Genomic DNA, 27452 nt, shown 5'->3' with positions numbered 1-27452 from the left:
AGATGGTATTCAGCAGGTTCTGACCAGTTCTGGAGAACTGGTAGAGGAAATTTTGAGTAGTTCGGAGAGCCATCAGATATCACCTTTGACTAGAGATTTTACAGTATCCTTCCCCTGCCACGCCCACCAAGCCACACCCACAGAACCGGTAGTAAAATTTCTTGAATCCCACCACTGAATATGACGGTCCCTGACTGCCTATCCCTAACAAGCCTATGAAGACTCTTCTTGGGATAAATTTTGGATCTGCATTGGTGTAAACATGGATAGTATTTGTGATGACCCTGGGATACAAAATAAACACAGTCACAAAAAACAGGTGAAACCCCTTTTATTCCTTCACTTTGCTTCCAAACTCCAAATATCCTTGACTGGAGACAAAAACTCCCACACAAGCAGTTACAAGAAGGAGAAAATGCCGTTTAAATTATAAAGAGTAAAAAACAACACAAACCAGACAAGATAAGTGTTATGTCCTGAGGACTCTAGGAGTTCTCACTCAGGTCCACTCACTTTGTGTGGGCGTTCTTCCCCCTTTCCTCATTGGTTGATTCTCCCCAGCAGCCAGCTATAAAAGCAGGCTGCGGGGTCCAATCAGTTGCTGATTGCTGCGAGCCAGTTCCAAGCGTGGCAAGCACGGTCAGCCCTTATTGTTATAATAAAGTATTGTTGCACTCATGCTCTGGTTCAGCCTCTCATTGCTCAAACTTAACACTGGCGGCGAGGATGGGATGGCTACCAGAAGCACCATGCAACCGCTGAGTCACTAGCCACCGATCCGCAGCCCAGAGAGAACGATCGGTCGGCTACAAGAGAAACGCGACCCGCAGCCAGAGAGAGCGGTCAGCCAACAAAGAGCGAACACTGATCCGCAGCCAGAGAAAGCGGTCTGTTTGAAAAGTTAAGCGTCTGTAGCCGCTTGTTAGCCCAGCTACAGGAAAGTGAAGCGCTGCGAGCCGCAGCCGCTCAGTATTAGGCGCGAAATTCAAGCGGGTGTCATTTGAATTTCGAACCAAGAGAGACACAGCACAGCGCTGTAGTAAGTCACTAACGCCCACGCTGGCGCGAATCTAGACACCTCCAACGGCTAACAGCCAATGTAGTTAACCCAGAGAGAAAGAGAGGGTAGCAAAAACTCTCAGAGCTGATATCACTTGCAACCCACGGCGCCCGTTGTCCCCAGAGAGATTTTCATGCAGGTAACCCAGCCGTTCCAGCACCATGAGTTCCAACCCAGTATTCCCGGCGTTCAAACCAGACGAAGAGAAGTGGGAATCATATAAGAACCACTTCAATCATTACATCGATGCGGTCGGCCTGGCGGATGCGGGAGAGCATCGGAAAAAAATCCTATTTCCTAATCTACTGCGGAGCCACCGTTTACGATACTGCCGCAGCACTCGTAGCTCCAAGAGAGTTAAAAACGTCCCGTGGTCCGAGTTGCTTGAGATCCTCACTAACCACTACGCTCCCAGGCCTTCACAGATCGCCAGGAGGTTCACTTTCCGTATGAGGAAGCAATCGAGTAAGGAGACTATCAATCAATATATGGCCGCCCTCAGAACAGCAGCTCTGCACTGCGGGTTTGGAACATACCTGGAGGACATGCTCCTCGATCAATTAGTCTGTGGGGTCAAGGACCTCAACCTACAGAGCGTCTTCTAGCAAAAAAGACCTCAACCTCGCACAAGCGGTCGAGGAGGCTCTGGCAGCCGAGCTGGCAAACGAACTCAGCCACCGAAATACAGGGCCCAAGCGCCAAGCTGGCATCGCTCCCAATCCATTCCGAGGAGGTGGTAGCAGAGGAAACCCTCAACGGCAAAACGACGTCCACCGCCTGCGCCTCGACAAACGGCCAGGTAGGGGCCAAACAAAAAAACACCGGTCCACCCAAGCACATCACACTGTGCCTAGCCTGTGGGGGATCGCATCAAAGAGCCACCTGCAAGTTTAAAGGAGCCACCTGCAACAACTGCCATAAAAGGGGCACATCGCGAGAGTCTGCCAAACACCCCAAGCGCTGTACACAGACTCCCTCCTCGCACTCGGGACCACAGAGGCAAGTATTAAACTGTCGCACGCACCGCCTTGCCAAACGTACTTGCCACTCTGTTAGTAAAATTTCTCTCCGTTTCCCTAGAAGGTAAACCGTGCCACATGGAGGTTGACACTGGGTCAGCGCTCTCAATAATTCGTGGAACACCCTCAAGAGACTCCACCCCAGCCTATCTACCACCCGGCTTCAAAGATGCCAGTTCGGCCTGAAGGACTACCAGGGGAAGACCATTCCTGTGATCGGCAGAGGCAAGTTCTTTGTCAGTTTTAGAACTTTTAAAGGTCACCTACCTCTAGTGGTAGTTAACGGCAATCTACCCACCTTATTGGGGCTCGATTGGTTTCCCCCACCTCGGCCTAGGGCTAACAGGAGTCCATGCTGTCTCAACCTTAGACACTGACTCCTTATTCGCTGATTACGCAGATGTGTTCAGCGAGGAGCTGGGGTGTTATAATGGAACCCCCATCTCATTCGCAGTTGACCCCAGGCAGTCCCAATCAGACTAAAACCGCGTAGAGTTCCATTTGCTATTCGGCCAAAACTAGACGCTGAATTGGATAAACTATTAAAACAAGGGGTCATTGAGCCAACTGATTTCGCCAAGTGGGAGACGCCCATTGTCACACCCTCAAAAAGATGGTAGCCTGAGAATTTGCTCGGACTACAAGACAACAATCAATAAATATTTACAAGTTAGCGCCTACCCTGTGCCCGTCATTCAGCACTTATTGCACACATTCGAACCGGGCAGTATTTTGCTAAATTGGACATGTCTCAAGCGTATCAGCAGTTCCCTGTTGATAACCAAACAGCGGAACTTCAGACCATCGTCACTCACAGGGGTGCCTTCCATGCAAGCGCTCCCCAATTTGGCGAAGTGTTGCCCCAGGGATTTTTCAGTCCCTCATGGAGTGGATTTTACAGGGCCTCCTGGTGTAGTACCCTACTCGACGACATCTTGGTCTCGCCAGGGACAGACCCCAACTCTTCCAGAGAGTGCGAGCAGTGTTAGAGAGGTTCAGACAGCATGGCCTCAAGTTAAAAAGAAAAATGCGCCATTGCCACTAGACAGGTGGACTTTCTGGGTTATAAAATTGACGCCTCTGGCATTCACACCCTGGAGTCCAAGGTTAGGGCAATCCACGAGGCTCCCACTCCAACCTCCAAAACGGAGCTACAAGCTTTCTTGGGGCTGCTGAACTTTACGCATCCTTCTTGCCCCATAAAGCCTCAGTAGCCGAACCCCTTCACAGATTATTGGACAAACAGTCCCCGTGGCATTGGGGGCACAAAGAAGACCAGGCGCTCAACGCCGTCAAATCACTACTCACGCCAGAGGCGGTGCTTATCCAATTCGACCCTAACCTTCCTTTAGTACTGGCAGCAGACGCATCCCCTTTTGGAATTGGGGCGGTCCTTAGTCACAGGTTTCCAAATGGCGCCGAGGCTCCCATCGCCTTTTTCTCAAGGACACTCTCGGCCACGGAACGCAATTACAGCCAGATCGACAAGGAAGCCCTAGCAGCTGTTGCGGCCGTGAAAAAGTTTCCTAATTCCTTTTTGGCCATTTTTCGAACTGGTTACGGACCATAAGCCCCTCCTGGGCCTACTGGCCGGGGACAAACAGACCCCTCAGGTCCTCTCCCCTAGAATGACAAGGTGGACACTCTTCCTAGCGGCCTACTCCTACAAACTTATTCACCGCCCGGGCAAAACACTGTCCCACGCCGACGTTCTCAGTCGCTGCCCCTTACCCGCTCCGGCTGAAGACCCCGCTCCTGTCAACGCCATTTTCGAGATCACCCAGTTGGACCTGCCCATCACTGCCCTGGACATCGCCGCCAAAACCAAGGCAGACCAAACGCTCGCCCAGGTGCTCGACTGGGTGAGGAGGGGGTGGCCGGGTGGCATCGTTGATAACAAATTAACACCATTTAAGACTCGCATGCAGGAGCTGTCCAGTCTGCAGGGTTGTCTACTATGGGGCACTCGAGTGGTCATTCCGACCTCGCTGCGTACTCCGAGTCCTGGAGGCGTTGTGCACCGAGGGACACCCTGGCATCGTGAGAATGAAAGCATTAGCACGCAGCTACGTGTGGTGGCCGGGTCTAGACGAGGACATTGTCAATTGGGTAAGTTCCTGCAGCATTTGCCAGGAATCCCGTCCTGCTCCCCCATTGCCACCCCTACCAGATGGGAGAGCGCCAGCGCCCTTGGTCTAGAATCCATATCGATCTGGCCGGCCCCTTGCATGGGAAGATGTTCCTAGTGGTCGTGGACGCTTATTCCAAATGGATTGATGTAGCACAGCTATCCACGACCACCACACTAGCAATCACCAACGTGTTAATGCGCCTGTTCGTTACGCACGGACTACCCGACGCCATTGTCTCCGATAATGGCCCACAGTTCGCATCAATAGAGTTCAGCCGTTTTGCTGCCAACCTGGGCATCCGCCACATTTTCACAGCCCCATTTCACCCTGCCAGTAATGGGTTGGCGGAAAGAGCCGTCAGGACCACGAAAGAAGCCCTCGCCAGGTTCAGCAGGGATGACTGGCATCACAAACTCTCACGGTTCCTGATGAGCCAGCACTCAACCCCCTGTTCAGTCACCAATAAGTCCCCAGCGGAGCTCCTGATGGGCCGGCGCCTGAGGACTGTATTGGACAGACTTCACCCACAATACTGCCCTGACTCTCCCCTCGCTTCCACTGCGGGGGTTAGACATTTTATGTTACAGGAGCCGGTATTCGCGAGGAATTTCGCTGGGGACCCCCTATGGATTCCTGGCGAGGTCATCGCCATCACCGGGCCGAGATCGTATAGGGTCAGGCTGGAGGATGGTCGTGTCTGGAGGAGGCACATAGACCAACTGCGGAGGCGCCACAGCACCCTTGCCAGCAGAAATCCAGAGTCACCAGACGAAGGGGAACCGCCCATCCGCCTCTCAGCCTCATCGCACCCAACGTCCAGTCCGCACCAACAGTCGTTCCCGGTCAGCCCGAACTCGGACAACAGCGCCCGAGAGTTGACCAGCCTGATCCAGCCCACGGAACTCGCCCCAGCATCCAACCCTGTGAGTCCCGAGGATGCCCAATCCGAGAGCGCGTTGGCGACACGCTGCCGGCTCAACCGTCACACAGGCTAATCCTGAACGGACAGACAATGTTCCCGAGCTGCACCGTTCTGGGCGCCAACACAAACCCCCCGTCTACCTCAAGGACTATGCGTGTTCGCATCTGGGGGAAGGGGTGTTATGTCCTGAGGACTCTAGGAGTTCTCACTCAGGTCCACTCACTTTGTGTGGGCGTTCTTCCCCTTTCCTCATTGGTTGATTCTCCCCAGCAGCCAGCTATAAAAGCAGGCTGCGGGGTCCAACCAGTTGCTGATTGCTGCGAGCCAGTTCCAAGCGTGGCAAGCACGGTCAGCCCTTTATTGTTATAATAAAGTATTGTTGCACTCATGCTCTGGTTCAGACTCTCATTGCTCAAACTTAACAATAAGGGCTGGAAGATGTCCACAGATATCAGAACACACACTGGGAAGGACACTAAACTCAGAGAGGAACAATAAACTAGAGATATTTCCACGCTTTGTTTCCAGCACTCGCCCGTACGCATGTCCATCCTCTTATCCAGTTGTCACAGCTGCAGCCCATGAAGAGGCTCAAGGCCCTCTCCTCACGATTAGACCATGTCTCTCGCTTATCCTCTCCTCCCTGTATGCCCTAGGATGGAGAGGGAATGGGTCTGGGTCCTCCTCTGACTGCCCAGCCGGCCTCTGCCCTTCCCCAGCCTGCTCCACAACCTCTGGAGCCACACTTCCACTCCCTGTCGGCTGTTCCTCCTCTCCCTCAGAGTCAGTCTCCACCAGGGGCATGACAGTATTTTCCTGTTGAGTATCTGCAAAAAGTTAAGGAATTCAGTAAGCGTTGACTTGTTTAGGAATTATGAACTTTTCTCTTTAGACTGAAAAATAGAAAATATTATTCTTTTTATATACAAAGGATGTGCTGACCTAGGATTGGCAGTTTATCCCCATGTCTCCATAATTGGGAGGGCGGTGCATAAATCAAGGCCCTTAACCTTCAGATCAGCTGCTGCTCCCTGATAAATTCTTCCTCTTGCCCCTTATTCCTTGGAACCATATGACTGAAGCTGTTAGAGAAGCAACTTTGTTGTTTCCCCTAAAGTGGTATCCTTTACACACAAGAAGAAATTAGAGGTAGTCTCTGAATCCTAGGTTTTGAAGCAGACAGACCGACAGACCGAAAAATAAAATAAATCCAATTGTAGGATCTCCAATGAAGGACCAAATACAGCCAGCGCCCTGTTTAACTACTGTGTTTACCTGATTGGAAAATGATTTTCCCCAATTCCCAGTAAAATAATAATAATACCCTGTCTCTTCTCTTTGCCTCATTTCCACCCAGCTGTTCTTTCTCCACCACCATCACCCGGGTGCCATCACTCATTCCTCCACCCTTACTCTACCTGTTTCTTCCCCCTCACTCTTTCTGCTAGACTGAATGGAAGGGAAAGGAGGGAATGGGTGTGTATCTATATATGGTGTACTTTTATGTGTAAGGAGAATAGTTGCTATATGCAAGTATGGTGTACTTATTTTACAAGCAATTATATTTAATCATTCATTATGTTACTTATAGTATGTTTATTAATGGTGTACTTTATTTTACAAGCAGTTGTACGTAATCATGCATTATTATTTTTGTTTGGCTTTCTCCTTTTTGGATATGTGCAAACGGGTATATTTTTATGCGCAAACACATGAAAAAGTTGGTTGCATGCTCAAATGGGTGGGTAAGGAAATCCCCATGATCTCTTTCACTTGGAACTGCCTGGGATCTTTTGTTTTTTAAATCCATCTATTTCTCCTTTCAGCAAATCTTGAAATCTGCACTGCCTTGATTTTTGATAAAGATAGAGAGAGATTCTATTTGTTCTACAAATCCCTTTAACGCGAGTTTACTATAAAGTATAGAATCCAATAGCATATCCAATATTATACTTCATCTAATAGGTGTTCCTTCAGAAGTTCCTGGATTAAATTCAAGATTTATAGCAATGACTGAGTAGCAAAGAAATAGAACACATGAGTTGTGTACAGAAGATCCCGGATTCTGTCTTTGGCGTCATCAAGAGAACATGATCCTAACTGAATCAGTGCAGAGATCTGCTTCCAGTTAAAATAACAGAATGTGGTAGCCATCTCAAGTTAGCTAATTTATGGTGTCATTAAGGGTAACAGCAGTGGTGAGATTCAGTGTTCTAGGACCAACTCTTTCCATACTCTACATAAATGACCTCTGCGATCAACTGCGTTCTCTTCGCTGGTGATGTAAAGCTATTCAACACCACAGACCCTGCTACCCTTCAAAAAGACCTTGACTATGTATCAGAATGGTCAAACAAATGGCAACTTCAAATCTCAACAAATAAATGCTCTGTCCTACATATTGGCAAAAAAAAATCAGAAAATAAAATACAGGCTGAATAGTCAAGACCTTGTTGATGATCCAAACTCTGTCAACGATCTTGGAGTACTCATCTCAAATGACCTAAGTGGTAGAGCCCACTGTAACTACATAGCCAAAAAGGTGTTAAGAGTTGTTAACCTAATCTTAGCTTTTTCTCTGGTAATATTACACTAATAACTAGAGCATACAAAACATTTGCTTGACCAATACTCGAATACAGCTCATCAGTCTGGAACCCACTTTACATATCTGATATTAACACAGTTGAGAAAGTCCAGAAATATTTCACAAGAAGAGTTCTCCACTCCTCTACTCGTGGCAGAATACCTTATGCCACCAGACTTGAAATTCTAGACCTAGAAAATCTAGAACTACGCCGCCTTGGGTCCGATATAAGTATAGTATATAAAATCATACATTGCAATGTTCTACCTGTTAATGAATACTTCAGCTTCAACCATAATGACACAAGAGCAAACAATAGATGCAAACTCAAGGTTAATTGCACCAAACTTGATTGTAGGAAATACGACTTCAGCAACAGACTGGTCAATGTCTGGAATACTCTACCTGACTCTGATTTCTTTCCCAAACCCCAAAAACTTTAACCTTAGACTGTTTACTATTGACCTCACTCCTTTCTTAAGAGGTCTGTAGGGGGTGTGCATAAGCGCACCAATGTGCCTACCGTCCCTGTCCTATTGTTTCTTTTATTTTTTTTATTTTTCTTATATGTATCCATGTATTCATAACTATGTTTTTACTTATACCTATTATCTTGTAAGCAATTGACAAATAAAAATAAATAAATAAAATAAATTCAAATAATTTAACAACTGGTTCTCTGCCCTAATGATTTCTTCCAACAATCAGTTCACCAAACTGCTCAGAAAGTTAACAACCAGTTGTTCTGAACTGGTGTGAACTGGCTGAATCCCACCACTGACAACAAGCTATATAAGCAATACCTGTTCCACTGAGAGCAAATTCTGGGAAATTTATATCTAAGATAACTTTAGTTTGAGTTCTCCGCTTATTATTACTATTTCCCCTCCAATAGGTAGGAAGAAATATCTTTCCAAGAGTTTTCTCCTGTGGAATTAAGTTTTCCGTTTTTGTGCTGGGGAAGGGTTAAATGCACTTTTCTGCTTTTTTTAGGCGTGCCCTTGTCTGTTATTGTAGAGTAACTTTCCTCATCTGAAAATTCCCAGGAAGGATGTTTGATAAAATTCTAACTGGATATTTTGAATGTCATATCAAATACATATAAAAGCTTATAAGTTTGGTTAGAGTGACATGGATTTGACGTAGAGCCATGGTGGCACACTGATTAGAATGCAGAAGTGCAAGCTAATTATGCCAAATGCCAGCAGTTTGATCCTGATCAGCTCAAGCTTGACTCAGCCTCCCATCCTTACAAGGTCGGTAAAATGAGGACCCAGATTGTTGGGGGCAATATGCCAACTCTGTAAACCACTTAGAGAGGTCTGTAAAGCACCATGAAGCAGTATATAAATCTAAGTACCATTGCTGTAATACAGGATCACTACTTTAATAAAATACAGCTCCTATAACCTTATTGTTGTATGCATGAAAGCAGTGACGGTATTCAACTTTTTTTACTACCAGTTCTGTGGGCGTGGCTTGGTGGATGTGGTGTGGCTTGGTGAGTGTGGCATGGCTTGGTGGGTATGGCTTGGTGAGCGTGGCAGGGGAAGGATACTGCAAAATCCCCATTCCCTCCCCACCCCACTAACCTGCTTTCCAGCTCCGTTCTCCTGTGCTTCCCCTGCGAAAGAAGACACAGCCAATCAGCTGGGATTTGGGAGGCAGTGAATAGATGGGACAGGGCCAACCATCATTCAGGAAGAGGGTAAAGGTGAACCCTCCATAGCAATTCACAGAATATATCTAATAGTTATGCAGATAGTTGCTTTAGTTTGGCAAGATTTCTGCCTGTAAACAGACAATAATAAAGAAATTATTCACAAGTAACTCCATGTGTCATTGCTGGTTCCTTGGGCTTGACTGAAATAGAGTTTCAAAACTCTTGGTAGCCTAGGCCCAGATGGATTAACCCCTTCCTTGTATGAACTTTCTGGACTCCTGTAAATACTTTGAGCATCCATCAACAGATATGCACGTAATGCAACGTAATGCACAGCATTGTGGAATTCTCTACCCAGAAAAATCTATTAGGGAACCCATTCCTTTTGGGTATCTATTGTGGAATATCCCTGTTGCCCTAATCTGTTTGTCATTAGACAAGCAGTGGAAGCATTGTTCATTTAATCAGGGTTTGTGTAATGCTGTTATTTCTTTGAATGTTTTCAATTTGTTTCTTATAAATGGCTTACATTGGGAAACTATATTTTTAATTCTAGTTTGTTGTTTGCTGTTTTTACTTGTTTTTTTTTTAGTTTTCTAAACATGCTTTAGTAAATAGTTTCAAACTAAAAAACGGAGTGGAAAAATAGAGTAAAATGAAAAAGCCATTTTAAAATCTTATGACATGAATAGGTTAATATTTAAAGTGTTTTCGCTTCAAATTTATCTCACCTTTTTCATTATTTAGGAACTGTGGATCATCCAACAATGCCTGTAGCAAGGGCTGGGCTGAATATTGTAGTGAAAGATCCAGGTTAGCTGCTCTTAGCCTTCCAAGGAACATAAGTACATAGTAATTTTAATTCACCGTTCATGAAAATTTACCCACAACTGGAATATACTGGATGGAGAAGTCACATAAATACAAGCTGCATGTGAGATGGCAAGATTATACAAATAAAAATCTTAACAAAGTTTGAAACTTCTAATAGATTTTAAAAACTCTTAAAATACTGAATTTTTGTTAATAAATCACATTAAGTAACAGGAAAAAGTATAGAAATGGAAGAATGTTAGCAATTAGCAACCCTCGATACCCAAGTGGTAAAGGAAAAACTAAAGAAGAAGTAGTATTAGCAATGTAGCACAAAATCGAAATTAATCATTTTAAAAGGATAAAAAGGGGACAGGGGAATCCTTGGAAATTATATATTACGAACAGAACAATTCTAAAATTGCTAATTGCATTTTTGAAAGCAGTCTTCCTTGTTCTTTTGTTGAAAAAAAAAACCCTCATTGCTCAATTAAGTTTTAGTTTTTCTTTTCATTTGCTACCTTTCCATTAATTGAAAAATTCATAATTCTTAATGTATTGATAAATCTCAAATGCTCAAATTTAAGCCAAGGACACACACACACACACACACACACACACAGAGAGAGAGAGAGAGAGAGAGAGAGAGAGAGAGTACAATTGAGCTAAAATCACAATAACATTCCTGTTGATTTCAGCAATTTTTGACAATATTAAATGCAGTTCAAACTCAATGAGTTGGTATTTCAATTCCTGAATTATAAGTCCACAGTAAATTGGTAGCAACTAATGTTTCTTAGATGTTTTCTGAGGTGTCCAATGTACAAGAAATAATTTTAATTGAGTGTACTAACGTCATTTTAAGATTTAAGAACTTATTTTTTTTAAAAAATGACACTAGATTGCCAAATCTTTTTTAAAAAATTGCATAAAATCCTCTCAAGGTATCACAAACCAAAAACAGAAGGAAATGTATCATAATTCCCTATGTTATATATCTGCCTGATTATGGGAAACATGATTATAAAATTAAAGTTATATTAATCTGAACCTTCCTCCTGCATAACTTTTTTTTCAGCCTGGCAAACTTTACTATGTAGTCCTCATTTAGCAACTGTTTGCAGTTACAGTGGTGATGAACAAGAAACTTTCAAGCAATTCTCACCTTTATAACATTTGCAGATTTGTAAAGTAAAGCAAAGCTGAACTAAAATTGTAAGCATTGTTGCAATTTCCCTTAGTGACCACTTCACTTAATGACCTGGGATGGTTGTCCCAGTTGTGGTTGTTAAACAAGGACTAACTGTATATGGATTATCAGGACAAAATCGGGGTATCTGAATAGTATGCATAGTATGGATCAAGATCCAGATGGATCTTGACAGTCTAGAACTCAGGACCCAAACTAACAAAATGAAATTTAATGTAGAGAAAAGTAAAGTCTTATACTTAGTCAAGAAAAACCCAAAGTACACATATAGACTGGGTGAAACCAGACGTAAAAGCAGTAACTCTGAGAAGGATGTTGGAGTCTTAATGGACAACCAATTAAATATGAGCCAACAGTGTGCAGCAGCAGCCACAAAAGCCAGTGCAATCCTTAATTGCATTAACAGAGGGATTCAATCAAGACCACATGAGGTACTAATACCACTCTATAAAAACTTAGTAAGACCACACCTAGAATACTACATCCAGTTTTGGTCACCACACTATAAAAAGGTGTTGAAACCCTAGAAAGAGTGTAGAGAAGAATAACAAAGGTACGATGAACAGTTGCAGGAACTGGGCATGGCTAGTCTGGTGAAGAGAAGGACAAGGGGAGGCATGATAGTAGTCTTCCAATATTTGAGGGGCTGCCACAGAGAAGAAGGGGTCAAGCTACTTTCTAAAGCACTTTCTGCTTTTACTTTCTGAAGGCCAGACAAGGAATAATGGATGGAAACTGATCAAGGATAGATTCAACCTAGAAATAAGGAGAAATTTTCTGACAGTGAGAACAATCAATCAATGGAACAGTTTGCCTTTGGAAGTTGTGAGAGCTTCATCATTAGAAACTTTCAAGAGAATGGACTGCCATCTGTCAGAAATGGTGTAGGGTCTCCTGCTTGGGTGAAGGTTGGATTAGATGACCTACAGGTTCCCTTCCAACTTTGTTATTCTGTTATTCTGTATGCCAGCGACAATATGTTCTTCATCAGTATGAAAATGACGGTCTTAAAACTGTTTCCCTTGCATATAATTTTTAAAACAGCTTATTGAAATGTTTTTCTGTTTTTGCTCTCAGCTGCCTTTTAAAAAAAAAACAAACCAAATATACAACCTTTTGCCAGTTGGCTGAAGCTTTCAATCATTCCAAGCTAAACAGCAAGAGAAATGCTTGCAGCAGGTTTTTGGAAAGCTTCCGCTTGCAAAAGGCTCCAGACTTCGAGTAGTTTACCCTTTCTCTGCAGATCAGTTTCTTTAGTAAAAGAACAAAGGGAGGCCCAAGCAAACAGGGAGCACAAAGCAAAATGGAAAAATGAGTCATAAACAAGTGTTATACTTGCAAGTGTCACTTTTGGAGCAATATTATTCCTAAATGGCTTTTCCAACATTGGGGAGGAATTATACAGAACTTAGCATACTTTCTTAATGGCATGTAGCCAGGCTGACACAGCAGGGCCTGTTTGGTTGGCACATTTTAGTTCAGTGGATTATATTTAACATTAATATATTAATATTAACATCTGTTTTAAAAGCTGTTTAAAGACTTCCCCATAGGACTCCTTGAAACTTTATGAATGTTGGCTTTTCTCCCTTTTAATTGATTCAGTGCATTTATATTCTGTGCCACGGAAAGAAAAGTGTCCATGAGAATCCACAAGGTTGTTGTTGTTTTTTTTAAAAGAGATGCTCCTACGATTTCGTGCTAAGGAAAAGCAAGCATGGGACTACATTTTCTAATAATTTATGTGATGTGTTTGGTAGATGATATTCAAGCCCTCACAGTTCTCATATTTCGGGGCAGACAGTGTCTCCCAGCCCTCCACACAGAGCTGCTGATATGCGAAGAAGATCCATCTCCATTGAGCTTTCCTCCCCAAAAGTGGATAGAAATGCAGCAAGGCAAGCAAGTACTGCATGTGTCCAAAAAATTAGAATTGAATTGAAAAATGCTTACTCTTAAAAAGCGATCGGGGGGATTCTTTCCATCTCATGTTTATCATAATCAGGGTTGCCAAATGTCCGCTAACACAGGGGTCCCCAACCACCGGGCCCTGGACTGGTACCAGTCCATGGATCATTTTCTACCAGGCCGCCGGTTTGCTGGGCACCGCCATCTTGTCTCGACAGAAAGTGCTTCCGGGTGAGCTTTTCCGGTTAGAAAGTGGCGTTTGGGTCCTGAAGGAATCCTCGCGCCTTAGTTTCAACGAAGGGGGGGGGCGGCTTTGAACAAAGAGCCATCCCGACGGCGGAGGAGATCAAAAAAGCACAAAAAAGGTACAAAGGAGGAGTTGAAGGTGGCGGGGAGAAGCGGGGGACAGCTGGCTGGCCGGTCGCTCAGCTCACCTTGCCTTGTCATGCGTGCTGATGCTGGTACCAGGTCGCGGATCATTTTGTGATGCCGGTAGTGGGCCATGGAACAAAAAAGGTTGGGGGCCATTGCGCTAACGAACATGGAAGTGGTCTATGAATATGTCTAGAACAGGGGTCGCCAACCTTTTGGACTTCAGGGACCACCAAATTCTTGCAGACCAGAGACCCTGGGAAAATCCTCAAAAAAGTCTGCAGGAAAATTCCCCATCCTGTTTTACTACCAATTGACCATTCTTTATTTGGGATTGCAGGATACCCTCCAGCTTTGTTCTCAGGGGGAGAGAGAGAGAGAGAGACTTTTGGCTTCATGTAAGGAAAGCAGCAGAAGCAGCAGAAGTCTTTCTTTCTGTCCCCCAAACTCCGCCAGAAATGAATCTTTGCTGGTGCAGCCTCTTGGAGCAGGATGCCTTGCAGGGTCCCAAAGAGTCATTTCTGGTGGAGTTTGGGGAAGAGAAAGAAATATTTTTGCTACTTTCCTTGCATTCAGCCGAAAGTAGAAGAAAGAAGTGGAAAGAAGCAGCCCAGTGGCCAGGTAAGGCATATGGGGTGACTGGGGCGAGTTCCCCCCATCCACCCTTTCCCCCCTCCCCTCACTATCTTGTGTTGTTCACAATGCAAGCGACACAAGCCTTGTGTTCCCCTGGGCCATGTGGGCGGTGCAGCCTTGTGTTCCCACAGCGTGGATTAATTGCTTTGGGGGGTGCTTTGGGAGTGACATTACTCTGCGGACCTCCAAAATTTTCTCGCAGACCACCAGTGGTCCCTGGCACACTGGTTGGCAACCACTGGTCTAGAAGGCATCAGTCTGTCAAAGGCTGGACTAGAATACTATCAAAAGAGAAAATATAAGGCACATCTGAGCGCTCACTTCACATTAATTGGCTGAAGAACGCTGAATTTAATGAATACACTACTCATATACTAAAGGTGCTTTTCAATAAGATAAGAAGTAGTCCTATTTATGTCAGTAGAGGAAAAAATGTCGCGTAGAGGGATAAAGGCCCAATAACGGTTGTAGAAATTTGAAAAGACTGGGGTTTTTTAATCTTTGCTTTGTCACAAACATTCCTGCCATTTTGGATACAAGTCATTGAGCCCTTATGCTCAATATGGTATGGGGGAAACACCAAAAGCTTTTTTTTTTTAATGTATAAAGTTCAAGTTCAATATTGGCTAGGTCAGGGGTATCAAACAGAGAAGTACTGGCCCACAGTGCCTCTACCAGCTAAAATGGAATTCAGAAGGGTCACATGTGGCTCTCCTGACTCCATTTTTGATGACAGAGGGTTGCTAGAGGCTGTTGCAGCCGAATACGGGCTTGTGAGTGTCGTGTGTGGCTCTGTTGAGTTCTGTTTTTGATGACAGAGGGTTGCAGGAGGCCATCGCATCTGAAAACAGAGCTCGGGAACTCATTTTCGCTGACAGAGTGCTCAGGCCACCACAGGTGCCCCTGACGTGAGTGATGTCAAGCTGGCCATGTCCACCCTGGCCACGCCCACCCTGGCTCTTGAGGAGAAACACAACCCTGATGTGGCCCTCAATGAAATTGCGTTTGACATCCCTGGGCTAGGTAATGGAGGGAGGGGGCAAGTTATACTTACAGAGACCCTACCTCCTTCATAATAAAGGACGGTCCTTTATTTCATTTAATTATTTATTTCATTTAATTATTTATTTCATTTAATTATTTATTTGTGGAGTTCTTGGTGCTCTCTGAACTTGGTTGTTTGCTTGCAGACGTTTCATTACTCAACTAGGTAACAATGTCTGTGCGATGTAGGTAGATCTGTCCTCTTTCAGATTTATCCTTTATCCCCTCCCCCAAGAAAATATGGCCATTATGAGAAACCTTATCCTGAAATGTCATTCTATTTATTTGATTTGTCAATCGCTTACAAGATAATAGGTATAAGTTTATACATAGTTATGAATACATGAAATGGGTACATATAAGAAAAATAAAAGAAACAATAGGACAGGTACAGTAAGCACGATGGTGCGCTTATGCGTGCCCCCTACAGACCTCTTAGGAAAGGGGTGAGGTTAATAGTAGACAGTCTAAGGTTAAAGTTTTTGGGGTTTGGGGAAGAAACCACAGAGTCAGGTAGAGTATTCTAAATCAAGGGTCTTCAAACTTGGCAAGTTTAAGACTTATGGACTTCAACTCCCAGAATTCCTGAGCTAACATGATTGGAGGAGGAATTCTGGGAGTTGAAGTCCTCAAGTCTTAAACTTGCCAAGTTTGAAGACCCCTAAATGGGGGCTGTTTTCAGGCTTTTTGGAATACAGATCTCAGAATATGGTCCTGGCTGGCAAACATGGGCTGTTCAAAGGACCCTGATGATTACAGCATAGCATTTATAAGTTTGGCAGAGTCAAGGCTTTCCTATAGCAAATCTCCTCTGTCATTTGGGGAAGGGGTGGTGGTCCATGGCTGTGATAGACAGGTAGAGATGACCTCTGTCAAGGGAAGGGTGATTTTGGCAGAGTGCTCAATGCTGGAGGGGAGGGAATGACCTCACAGTCCAGCCAAGATCAAGAGCATTAGGGCTTGGCTGCTTCTCCATCAGCAATGGCATAAATAAATTACATTTAGGCAATGCAGACATACTGTTATCCTTGGAAAGTTCCCAGCTAGCTAGTTTGCAACTGCCAAAAAGGCTGGTTTTGCACGATAGTTAAATTTGAACCCTCTGTAGCATCGGTACCACGTCAGCTTCAATCAATAAAATTGTGACTAACATATTCTCGCCTTCTGAAACAAGTTATACATTTCATTGGTACCCTTCAGGATCACCCCATTCTTCTACAAAACTAATTTTAGCGACAATTATATCATTTTTAAATGTAGCATAGGCTCATTTTTATCTCAATGTCTTATCTAAGTCTCTGTCAAGAAATTCAATGTTCCTTTCCTTTTTCTTCCCTCTTGCCTATTTCAAATAAAATAATCAGAGATGATCAAAAGTGATTTTTTTAAAAGCCCAAGTAAATACGATATTCTGTGAAACACGATTAAGATGCAAATAAAAAAATGTGAATTCAGTCAGACTTGCATGAGGCCAGTTTAATCCTCCACCCAACTATTAAAATATTGATTAAAATCTTTTCTGTTTCAAAGTTGCAGTCCATGTTAGTGCCAATGGAAATTTCTGTCCTACTTTGGGGCATGCTTTATGGGACCACAACAAGTGTGTATATATGTGTTTGTATGTCAGTATATGGAGGGGGGAAGAATGATTCCATTATACATACACAACACTCCATTTATGCAATTACCATTCATTTTAGTTTCTGACCTTAATTCAGCTTTATCAAAGTAGGGTATACAAAGACCAGTTGTTTGCTATTTTCAAATTCTACAAACAAAAATGGAATTTCTTCCAGGAAGTCTTAAACCAATAAGGACCGCAAGAGGGTAAAATTAAAGTGAAGAAAACTCTGCAACTGCATTGCTTTCCCTGCTCAGAATTCATGGGGTTTCTTTTTTGACAGGTTTGTAAGCTGGAGACTTTCTCAGTCTCTTACTTATTGCTTTTGGATGAACTGGAAACCTTGTTCTTTTTTTCCTAGTTATAAATATACTATTACAAAATAAGGCCTCATTACAATATTAAACTTTAGGGTGCTTGGGTGATAAAAAGTCTGTGTTGTAATTTCCAGGAGATAGGTAGATAGATAGATAGATAGATAGATAGATAGATAGATAGATAGATAGATAGATAGATAGATAGATAGATAGATAGATAGATAGATAGATAGATAGATAGATAGACAGATAGATATGTGAAACTCGAAAAATTAGAATATCATGCAAAAGTTCATTTATTTCAGTAATGTAACTTAAAAGGTGAAACTAATATATGAGATAGACTCATTACATGCAAAGCAAGATAGTTCAAGCCATGATTTGTCATAATTGTGATGATTATGGCTTACAGCTCAAGAAAACCCCAAATCCACAATCTCAGAAAATTAGAATATTGTGAAAAGGTTCAATATTCTAGGCTCAAAGTAGAGAATCTATGGGGCATTGCCAAGAGAAAGATGAGAAACCTGAGACCGAACAATGCAGAAGAGCTGAAGGCCACTATTGAAGCATCCTGGTCTTCCATAACACCTCAGCAGTGCCACAGGCTGATAGCTTCCATGCCACGCCGCATTGAGGCAGCAATTGCCGCAAAAGGGGCCCATACCATGTACTGAGTATATATGCATGCTTATACTTTTCAGAGGTCCGATATTGTTCTATGTACAATCCTTGTTTTATTGATTGCATGTAATATTCTAATTTTCTGAGATTGTGGATTTGGGGTTTTCATGAGCTGTAAGCCATAATCATCACAATTATGACAAATCATGGCTTGAACTATCTTGCTTTGCATGTAATGAGTCTATCTCATATATTAGTTTCACCTTTTAAGTTGCATGACTGAAATAAATGAACTTTTGCACGATATTCTAATTTTTCGAGTTTCACCTGTATATCTCTTTTCCCTTCATTGGTTTGAGCTTTGGATAAAAAGCAGTGTTACATTCGTTTTGAAGTATGCAGCTTTCTTCCATAAGTGTTAAGGATGTTCAAAGCTTTGAAAGCTGCTTCCATTCAACAAACCCTTGTTCAAATAACTTGGTTGCTTTAGGTTCATAAATGAAGTGGGACTGGTTCAGGGTAAAATTTTGAATTTGGCGGCTTTGAAATACTTTATAGAGAGTTTCACAGATTCTTTGTCTTTTCTTGTGCTTCACAAATGATATTCAGTATGTTTGGGAAAGGCACAATTGAGTGAATGGAGTGATATCAGTGAGAGTAAGTAACCTGCTAAATTGATGTTCTTTGCCTGGGCAAACCCACTGTGGTAGCCATTTGGGAAGAGGTTACCATTTTCTTTGATTGCCCACCTGCAGGGTGTGAAAAGTGCATGCACACAATGATCTTAACATAATTTCTAGTATATTTCTCCTAAGATAGTCCAGGAGCAGATTTTATATATGGAGAAGGCTTCATAAGATAGGCATGTTCCCTGTTTCCATAGATGGAGATTCATAGTTTATATGAACTATCAAAATATTATATCTCCTTAAGGTGACTTAGATTATTATGGCTTCATATTACATAGTTCTAAAATGGAATGTATTGTTCATTGTTTCTCTGTGGAAGGGCTGTATCTCTTACATGACTACCACTAGGAGTTCTATCTCATACAAGAAAGTTGGGGTGTTTTTATTATTATCTTCACAACAAAGTGAAGTCACAGCAGTTGAGTCTTTAACTGGTGTTGCCCTTCATACACATTGAGTACCACAATGTCTCAGTGTAGTATAAATGCAGATCCAAGCAGGATGGCTTTTGCAATTGACAGATGGAAATTTGCAAAAATGCACAGATTTTCTAAATGCCATTCATATTTTTTTTAAACAATACCCATTGCATGATAACCACTGGTACCCCATGGCCAGTTTATCCCATACTCTTTCAATTTTGATGCTCAGAACTTGCTACTTAATAATTCTTTATCTTCTACTCTACTATCACCTAGAATTGCCACATAAATTATCTACACTTTCTTCTTTTCAACCAAAGGTATATGTGGTGTGTTATGAGCCAAAACAAGGAATTGCACTATATTTTAACCTACTCATTTTCAACAACTTTTTCAGTTAGGGGAATGCTATTTGGGATTGGAGAGATGAAAGGAAGCATTAAAATTTTCCAGCATATGGCGGACATATCTTACGATTTTTCTCCCAATTAATGCACTTGTATGTACAATTCTTTCTTTGGCATTTATTTTTCTAAGTCTTTCTACATATATTTCCCAACGGCATTGCAACATTGAAAATAATAAGGATTTAGACTGTGCAGAAACGATCTCAGTGGCAGTCCAATACGTAGTGGTAGGGCGTAAGGTGCAGTCAACAATAGCATACACTGAATGGCACAACCAAGTAGCTGGCATTGTGTATGAGCACATTTGCACCGTGTATGAGTTATACCTTCCAAATTCAGATGGGAGATTCCATAGAAGTTGTGGAGAAATCAGAGCTAACATCCTGGTTGACTTTCAGATCCAAATGGACAGACAGGTCTGTAAGGGGTGTGCATAAGCGCACCAACGTGCTTACCATCCCTGTCCTATTGTTTATTTTTATTTTTCTTATATGTATCCATATCATGTAATCATCACTATGTTTATACTTATACCTGTTATCTTATAATCGTTTGACAAATAAGTAAGTAAATAAAAATAAAAAAGGTAACGGCCATTCAACCAGATAGCATGGTAATATACAAGGACCAGAAGGCAGTACTGATGATAGATATAGTAGTGCCAAGCGACAGCAACACCGGCAAGAAAGAATATGAGAAGCTGGAAAAGTACCAGGGCTTGAAAGAGGAGCAAGAGAAGATGTGGAAAGTAAAGGTCTAAGTGAGCCTACAGTGGTTGTGAGGCTGTGACTTTCTGCACAGTCTATACCTTAGGTCCTATCTAATGTGATAGGCTCCTCCTTCTATAGATCTGGTACATAGCATCTGTTCTTGGGCTGCTATGATCAGTGCTCCAGTGTTCCGTTTAAGTCCAGCTGTTTCCAGCTACTGGTAGGATTCCTAATGACAGCCACCTCAGCTATCTTTGAGGGTTTATCTAATGCATGATCTTGTCTTGCCATGTCTTGATTTCCTCCCATGTCTGCTGTTCTTTGTCCAGAAGACCACAGTGCTAGCAACAGCTAAGGTATGGTGTAGAACCCTCAAACTCCCAGAGCTCTGATAGATAGAGCCCAGGAGTAAGGAAGACAAATACCACCCATAGGAATGGTAAATTAATATTTATTTATCAATACATTTATAAACACAATAAATATTTATTTCTGGTTGATACAAAATTCTGGTTGATCCAGTTCAGAATGTTAATGTGCCTTTCCAGGAAATCTAAAAAGTACAATACACATTTCCTCTGTGGCGTGGTGACCAAACCACATTGGTTGTACTCAATGTGATCTTTCTCACATGGTTGCGCATGTTTAAGTTTTTCACTCTGCTCTGCTTTGTCATACACTTCCCTCCTCTTTTCCTGTCATTCATCACTTGTTTTGCTCTGTTTCTACTTCCTATCTGGCAGACAACAATATCCCCAAATCTCTTGAGGCTATTTATGAAATCTCCTGTTAAGACTTTTTGAGTGGACGTGAAACAACATCATCCGCTACTCTAATCCTACAGTCATTATATAGTGATAGATTTAAAAATAAAAAAAGGTTTTTTTTTTCTTTTCTGATGCAGTGCATTTTACTTGTGAATAACTTTTAATTTTTGTTGCACTGTTCCATAAAGTAAAGGTACTTTTTTCTGCTTATAATAAAAACATTGTAAAGTAGCTGCATAAGATTAAATGAGCCATTCTAAGCTTGAACTGTGACACCGCAAACAAAAACAGCAAAGAATTTTAAAAATGATCTATTATTCTAAGTAAGATTGGAGTATGCTAAGCCCAATGCAATGCCACAATTACAAAATGCCTCGTTCTGAAAGGCATTGCCAAGGAGTACTAGGAGAATTAAACACAGATGCCAGTATAATCTGAATTTAGGCATTTCTCTTCAATTAACCAGTTGAAGAGATGAGAAATGAGGGAAGAGATTGAGATACTTCAGCACAATGACAGCCCTGTGTGGAGAAAACATCACAGATGTCTCCCATGTTTTCTTCTCCTAAGAAGGTGATTCTCTTTTTCTTGATATGTAATTTATTTTAAATTTCTCTCAGTGGTGTTTTTGAATGTAATTGTTGGAGATGGTGAGGTGGCTACAGTGGCATCATTTTCATTGCATCACTCTCCTCCCATACCTCTCAACCTGAAACATGTCCAATGGGAGAATAACCTTTGCAATGTCTATCTTGGGATGTTATTGAAGTGTGGGAAATTAGGAAGGACAATGATAGTGGCCATCATGTTGACTTTTTTTGACCCTCTTCTCAGTGATGGGCTGGTCCCAGTTCAGACCAGTTCTAATGAACCGGTAGTTCCAATGATCAACGGGCCCTAACCCTAACCCTAACCCTAACCCTAAACCCGCCCACCCTATCCTGTCCTATATTTCTGCCTTTTTCAGTTCAGCCAATTCACACAGTAGATTTTGCATGCCTCAGCTGTTCTATTTACCAGGGCTACCCTGTAGAGGTTCAGCTTTGCGTTTTTTGAATGCCGCACATGCATGTAAAGTCTGCATTAGGTGTGTGTGTGCAGTCACAGAAACGGTTATTAAATGGTTGCAGCCCACCACTGCCTCCTCTCCTCCATATAGATGTTCTTGCCTGTAAGAATGTATCGGGATAACTTTTTTGGAGGAGGGGGGAGGGTTCCTTGGGAAATCAACCTCCCCCTGGGTTTGTCTCGCTGTAAAATGTGGTCTTTTTTTCCAGTTAATTTCTCACCAACCCCACCATTTGATCCCGTTGTGTCCAATTTCTTTCCCCATCCCATTGGGATGGAAAGAACGGGGAAAGTCTTGTATGCTTCTTCACCCCAATACCTTTAGAAACGGTGGTCACCTTGTAGCCAGCCTTCACCATATGTGCAGCAGCAACAGCTGTACCCTAGGCACCCCGTGACTGACCTCCCCCTGACTCTGAGGAACAGGCTGAGGCTGTCTCCTTGTAGCGCTAGGCCTTCCTGTGACCCGAATAAAACCCCTCCAGCCTCTTTCCCACTAAAGCCGCACTACAGTTCTCCATTTATTTTTTCAGGTGAGTAAATGCTGTATCAAATGCTGGTGTCTCAGTTGCTTTTAATTAGCCTTCTGGAAGCCAGGCTTTCATCTTGGGTGAAATCTGCGTCACTTCAGCTATTTTCAGCTCTAAAGCTCTGAGTTTTGCTTTTATGTAACTCGTGGAAGGCACACAGGAAAGGAAGGGAAAAGGGGCTAATCCCATCTATTTCAGATATATTATGGTTAGGCTTATGTTTGAAAAGACCCACACAGATTTTAGATACAAAGAACCACTTTCTCAGAGTTAGTGTCAGATGCAATCTCCCCACAGGGAATGTGACTGAATGAGAAAATCAGCTGTAATGACCTTCATTTTTGTGGTTTCAGCATTCTGTGCAAAGAAAAAAGTCAAGCAGGTGAGCCTCTTTTCATGAATTAACCTTTATTTGGAATCCCTGTAAGATTACAGAAGGACAAGGATAGTCGTCCCCCGCCCCCCCCGGGTGCCATCACTCTGCTAAACAACTAATTTCCACAATACTGTCAAACTATTTACTAAGGCTGAATTGCTATTATTCTCATCCTTCCTATTACCTATCTCCTCTTCTACTTATGACTATAACTTTGTTGCTTGTATCTTTACAATTTCTATTGTTTTATTTAGTTTCCTAGTATGATTAATGTTGATTGCTTAATTAGTATCCTTTGACTATCACTAAGTGTATCTTATGATTTATGATGAATGTATTTTTATGATGACTATGATCATGATTTATCACTTATAGCTTTTATGTACACTGAGAGCTTATGCACCGAAGACAAATTCCTTGTGTATCCAATCACACTTGGACAATAAAGCATTCTATTCTATTCTATTCTATTCTATTCTATTCTATTCTATTCTATATTTCAACTGTCCCTAGATAGATAGATAGATAGATAGATAGATAGATAGATAGAGAGAGAGAGAGATAGGTAGATAAGAGAGAAATGAGAGGGAGGGAGTGGGGGAGGTAGAGAGATAATGTATCAGTTAGATGGATTTGGCTCATGGTAAATCTGAATGTTTTCTGGCCTACAACAATGGCTACATCAACCTTGTGCAGAGGTTAAAGTAGTGGACTAGGTGTGGGGAGCTCTAGGTTCTATCTAGACCCTCACTCAGTTACAGAAGCTTACTAGGTGACTTTGGGCCAATTACTCTTTGAGTAAATGGTCAAAAGTCAGAATTGTTGCTGTTGGGAAAAATAGAAGAATGGAGCACTTGCTGTAAATTCCTGTACAAAAGAGGAATAAATAAAATCTAATCAATAAAAACAGTATTATATAAATGTTAAAAAGCAACATTTTATTTATGATGGGAATATGCTAACACTATCCCTGCTTATTTAATATAGGTTTGTGTTTATATAAAGCACAGAATACCATCATGAGAACAAGGAAATGCAATTCCACATTACAATAAAGAGACCCACCTAAAGCAGGGGTGTCAAACTCACGGCCAGCGGGCTGGATGTGTCACATACTGGTCACGCCCACCCCAGTTTAGCAAAGGTGGGGGGAAAGTCCCAATGTATCACATGATGATGACGAGACGATGTGAGTTTCACACCCCTGACCTAAAGCAGTAAGTCTTGTCCATTAGCAGTAGGGTTACCATATCCCAGTTGCAGAAATCTAGAACCAGTGAGATGACATCACAGAATTAGAATTTGCTGTCATCTAGTGGTCAGTTGGATTTTTGCAATCCGGATATAATAGCCCTACTTGGGCCAGTAACTTGTATTTGTACAAATCTACCGCTACAACTGAAAACTCATTTTGAATGAAATAGAATAAATGAAAAGAAGCTCAAAGAAATGGATTTTCATTCTCTTTTTGAGATGTGGGAGTTCCATAAATGTGTGACTACTGAAAAAGATAATTTCCAACTATTCTTTTATGAAAGAGTAACTGATACTTTGCTGTTTCTGAATGAGACAGTGAAGCTACTAGAATTCCTTCAACTGATCATGTTTATCTAAAATCATGTCAGAATAATTATTCTTATTCTAATGGCACATCTCTATTAGCAGTTTTAATATGTCATTTTGATTGTCCATCGTTAGGACACATTATTATGCCACTTTAAACAATTGATGTCTTATTGCAGGATATATACTGTGCACGCGCGCGCGCGCACGCGCGCACACACACACACCATATGGATTGTGTTATATCCATAAACTAGATCACTGACCTTAATTGCTGGAGGACATATCGTGTTACCAGCATATTAGTAAGATTTAGTTTCCAGTCCTATCAGTATCCATACAATACAGGAAGGGTGAACAAATGCTGGAATTCTCCCTCACATCCAGCTGCAAAATGTTGACTTGCTTTTCATATTGCTTGTTCCCAAGTGACCATTGTAAAATAAAGGCCGATTTAACTTACAATTTGGGAGGTCTGAATGGTCTTAGATTTAAATTAGGCTTGCTTCATATATGCAGATTACATAGTGATTATTGAAAGAATATCAGTCTAAGTACTATTACTATTTTTAAACCTTCCAATTGAAATTCCACCGGAGACTCCAATTTCAAACGGCCAACATCCCCAGATAAAGCAGTAGTTTACTTACAGGTATGTTACCATTATGTGAATCTCCCTTCCCAACATCTGGGGTCAAAGTATAGGTTCGATTCCCATGTTAGGCTAGCAGCAACTTTCTTATGTATTTCATTTAAAAGAGGGGGGGGGAATCCCAATAGTATATAGGAAAATGCTTTTGTTCTGATTTTTTTTAAATATCTTTCACAATTCTACAAATGTGATTAATGTTTTTCGAAACTGAAGATCATCAATGTGTGCACGTGTGTTTTAAAAACAAAGCCATTTTTTGCCTGTAGCTTGCATATTTAGCTAGGAGATTTCTTTAGTTATTAAAGGAAGAAATAATCCCCGTCTAGCTGAAATAGCAGGAAGGAAAGGGAAGCCAAACACTGTAGAGGCAGCTCTGGGTTCCCTAATTAGCACCTTGGCCCTCCACTCGGGTGTATTGAAGAGTCAGGCCTTTTAATGATAGCACCCAGGGCAGACAGAGCAAGCTTTATATTCAAGAATATGTTGTAGATTAGACCAACGCAGCTGAAAGGAAAGAGCCAAGTTCCTCATTTCTGCTGATACTGCACCTTCGATTGTGGACTGTGTATTTAACCGCTACCAGTAAAATGAAATAGTTTTCTAGAGAGCATTACTGGTTTGGAAGCAAAAGCTTCTCCATCTCCCCCTTCCCCACACCCTTTATAGTACGTTATGGTCCAAAGGGAACTTGGGTAGTTAGTTAAGAATTAAATTAGACATGGGGGTGGATATTTTATACAGCCCTCAGACAGGTCTCAAGCCAAAACCTCCTCAAGGCCTAGGCCACAGAAGAAACCTTCCTAAGCTTATTCTTGTTCAAGTGACTTATTTGCTTTATTTCTATATTGTTAACAGATCTTTAGGCTTCCTTTAAAGAAAAAATACTATTGGGGATGCCCCGTAGGATAAAAACAATTAATATTGAATTAATTCAGAATTATACCTTTGTTCTGCTTAATTCCACAAAGCCACAATTTAATAAGTTGGCATAAAAATACTGCTGGGATAAAACCATCATTCTTCAAGTTATACTGAAGATGTCAAGTTATATTACATGTGGGAATACCTAAGCAAATAAATATCTCCTGGCATAGATTCCACAATGAACAACCCCTGTCTCTACTGGCCTTGTTCCTTGGTGGATGCTTATTATGATTGGTGAAACATGGGGCCATGCTGTGTGGCGGAAAGCATTTTTTTAAAGAAACCCACGGCATGTTTTCACATTCGGTATTGTATCTCAGACAGTGGTGATATTGCTTAACCCAGTAATGAATTAAAATGAAGGAAACATTTTCTTTTATCCTGACTTGAAACAAAGAGGAGTAGATTCTGTTTCGAAGAATAAAGACACATGTAATATTTGCAGACCAGTGGGAGTGATACAGAAGTCCCATCACTTTGTTTAATTTTTAACACACTTCCTCTTCTCTCTCGTGAAGCGGGAGAAAGTCTGATCTTGCAAATTCGCAGCAAAACAAACTCAACTTTAGGCTCCACTAGCTGGCTACTACCCAAATACTCATAGCTCTTAAAGTATTTATTCTGTAAAACAGACTAAAGACTGAATTTACAAATTAACAGCTATTTGCATAATACATTATATAATATTACTCATTTGAAATGTGGAGTAAGACTAAAATTTGAGCCAGTATTTTTTAAAAATGAATATATAGATGGTGTAGTGGGGCTCAAGAGTGAGACTTTAATCTTCAATGCAAGCACTCTACAATACAATCCAGGTTTTTAAAAGTGAAATAATTCAATATGACTTTGCTAGGATTAAAGCTAACTATGACTATGATCGCTCTTGTTAAATCAAGGTATGTAACTATGTAACCAGTTTAAATTGTTGAAATAATTCTGTGTAACTGGTTTAAATTGGAAAAATCCATCCTTCTTCTGGACATCCTTCTTCTGTCATCCTTCCTTCTTCTACCCTGATAGGAATGAAGAATAAATATAAAGGTAAACCAACGATGCTACATTTCTGGATAGTTGGACTAAGTCGTACAAAGGACTGAAGCAGAGCACAGAATATTCATAGAACATCCATTAACAATTTCATCTCACCAATGTCTTGTAAGTGATGCTTTCTTTTTATATTGATTTTGAAATAGAAAAATGGTTAAAAACAAGTGTTTATTTTGAGCTTGCTTATTATTTGTAAATTTAGTTTAAATCTGTCATTAAGGGAAAATAAAAACTGGGTCTAATGGGCTTTATTGCACAGGTAAAGCAGTTCCAAATGAAACTGTATATGGTTTTGCAGAACATATTGGAGAAGGACCACCTATGTGAACCTTGGACTGTGTTAGAAAGTAAATCATGTGACATGAG

The 27452-nt window shown here is 41.7% G+C and overlaps 1 long non-coding RNA gene across 1 annotated transcript in view; it reads left to right on the top strand.

Annotated features, from left to right (window-relative positions):
• Positions 1–27452, top strand: part of LOC148126320 (uncharacterized) — a 63259-nt gene that overhangs the window by 20867 nt on the left and 14940 nt on the right. The window contains exon 2 of the long non-coding RNA XR_015742602.1: positions 27060–27194. This is a non-coding gene — a long non-coding RNA (uncharacterized LOC148126320). The remainder of the gene's footprint in view (positions 1–27059; positions 27195–27452) is intronic.

Source organism: Pseudonaja textilis, chromosome 3 (genome assembly GCF_049901715.1).
Source record: "Pseudonaja textilis isolate UNSWEBS1 chromosome 3, rPseTex1.2, whole genome shotgun sequence".
Classification (NCBI taxonomy): domain Eukaryota; kingdom Metazoa; phylum Chordata; class Lepidosauria; order Squamata; family Elapidae; genus Pseudonaja; species Pseudonaja textilis.
This window is presented reverse-complemented; position numbering and strand designations above follow the sequence as displayed.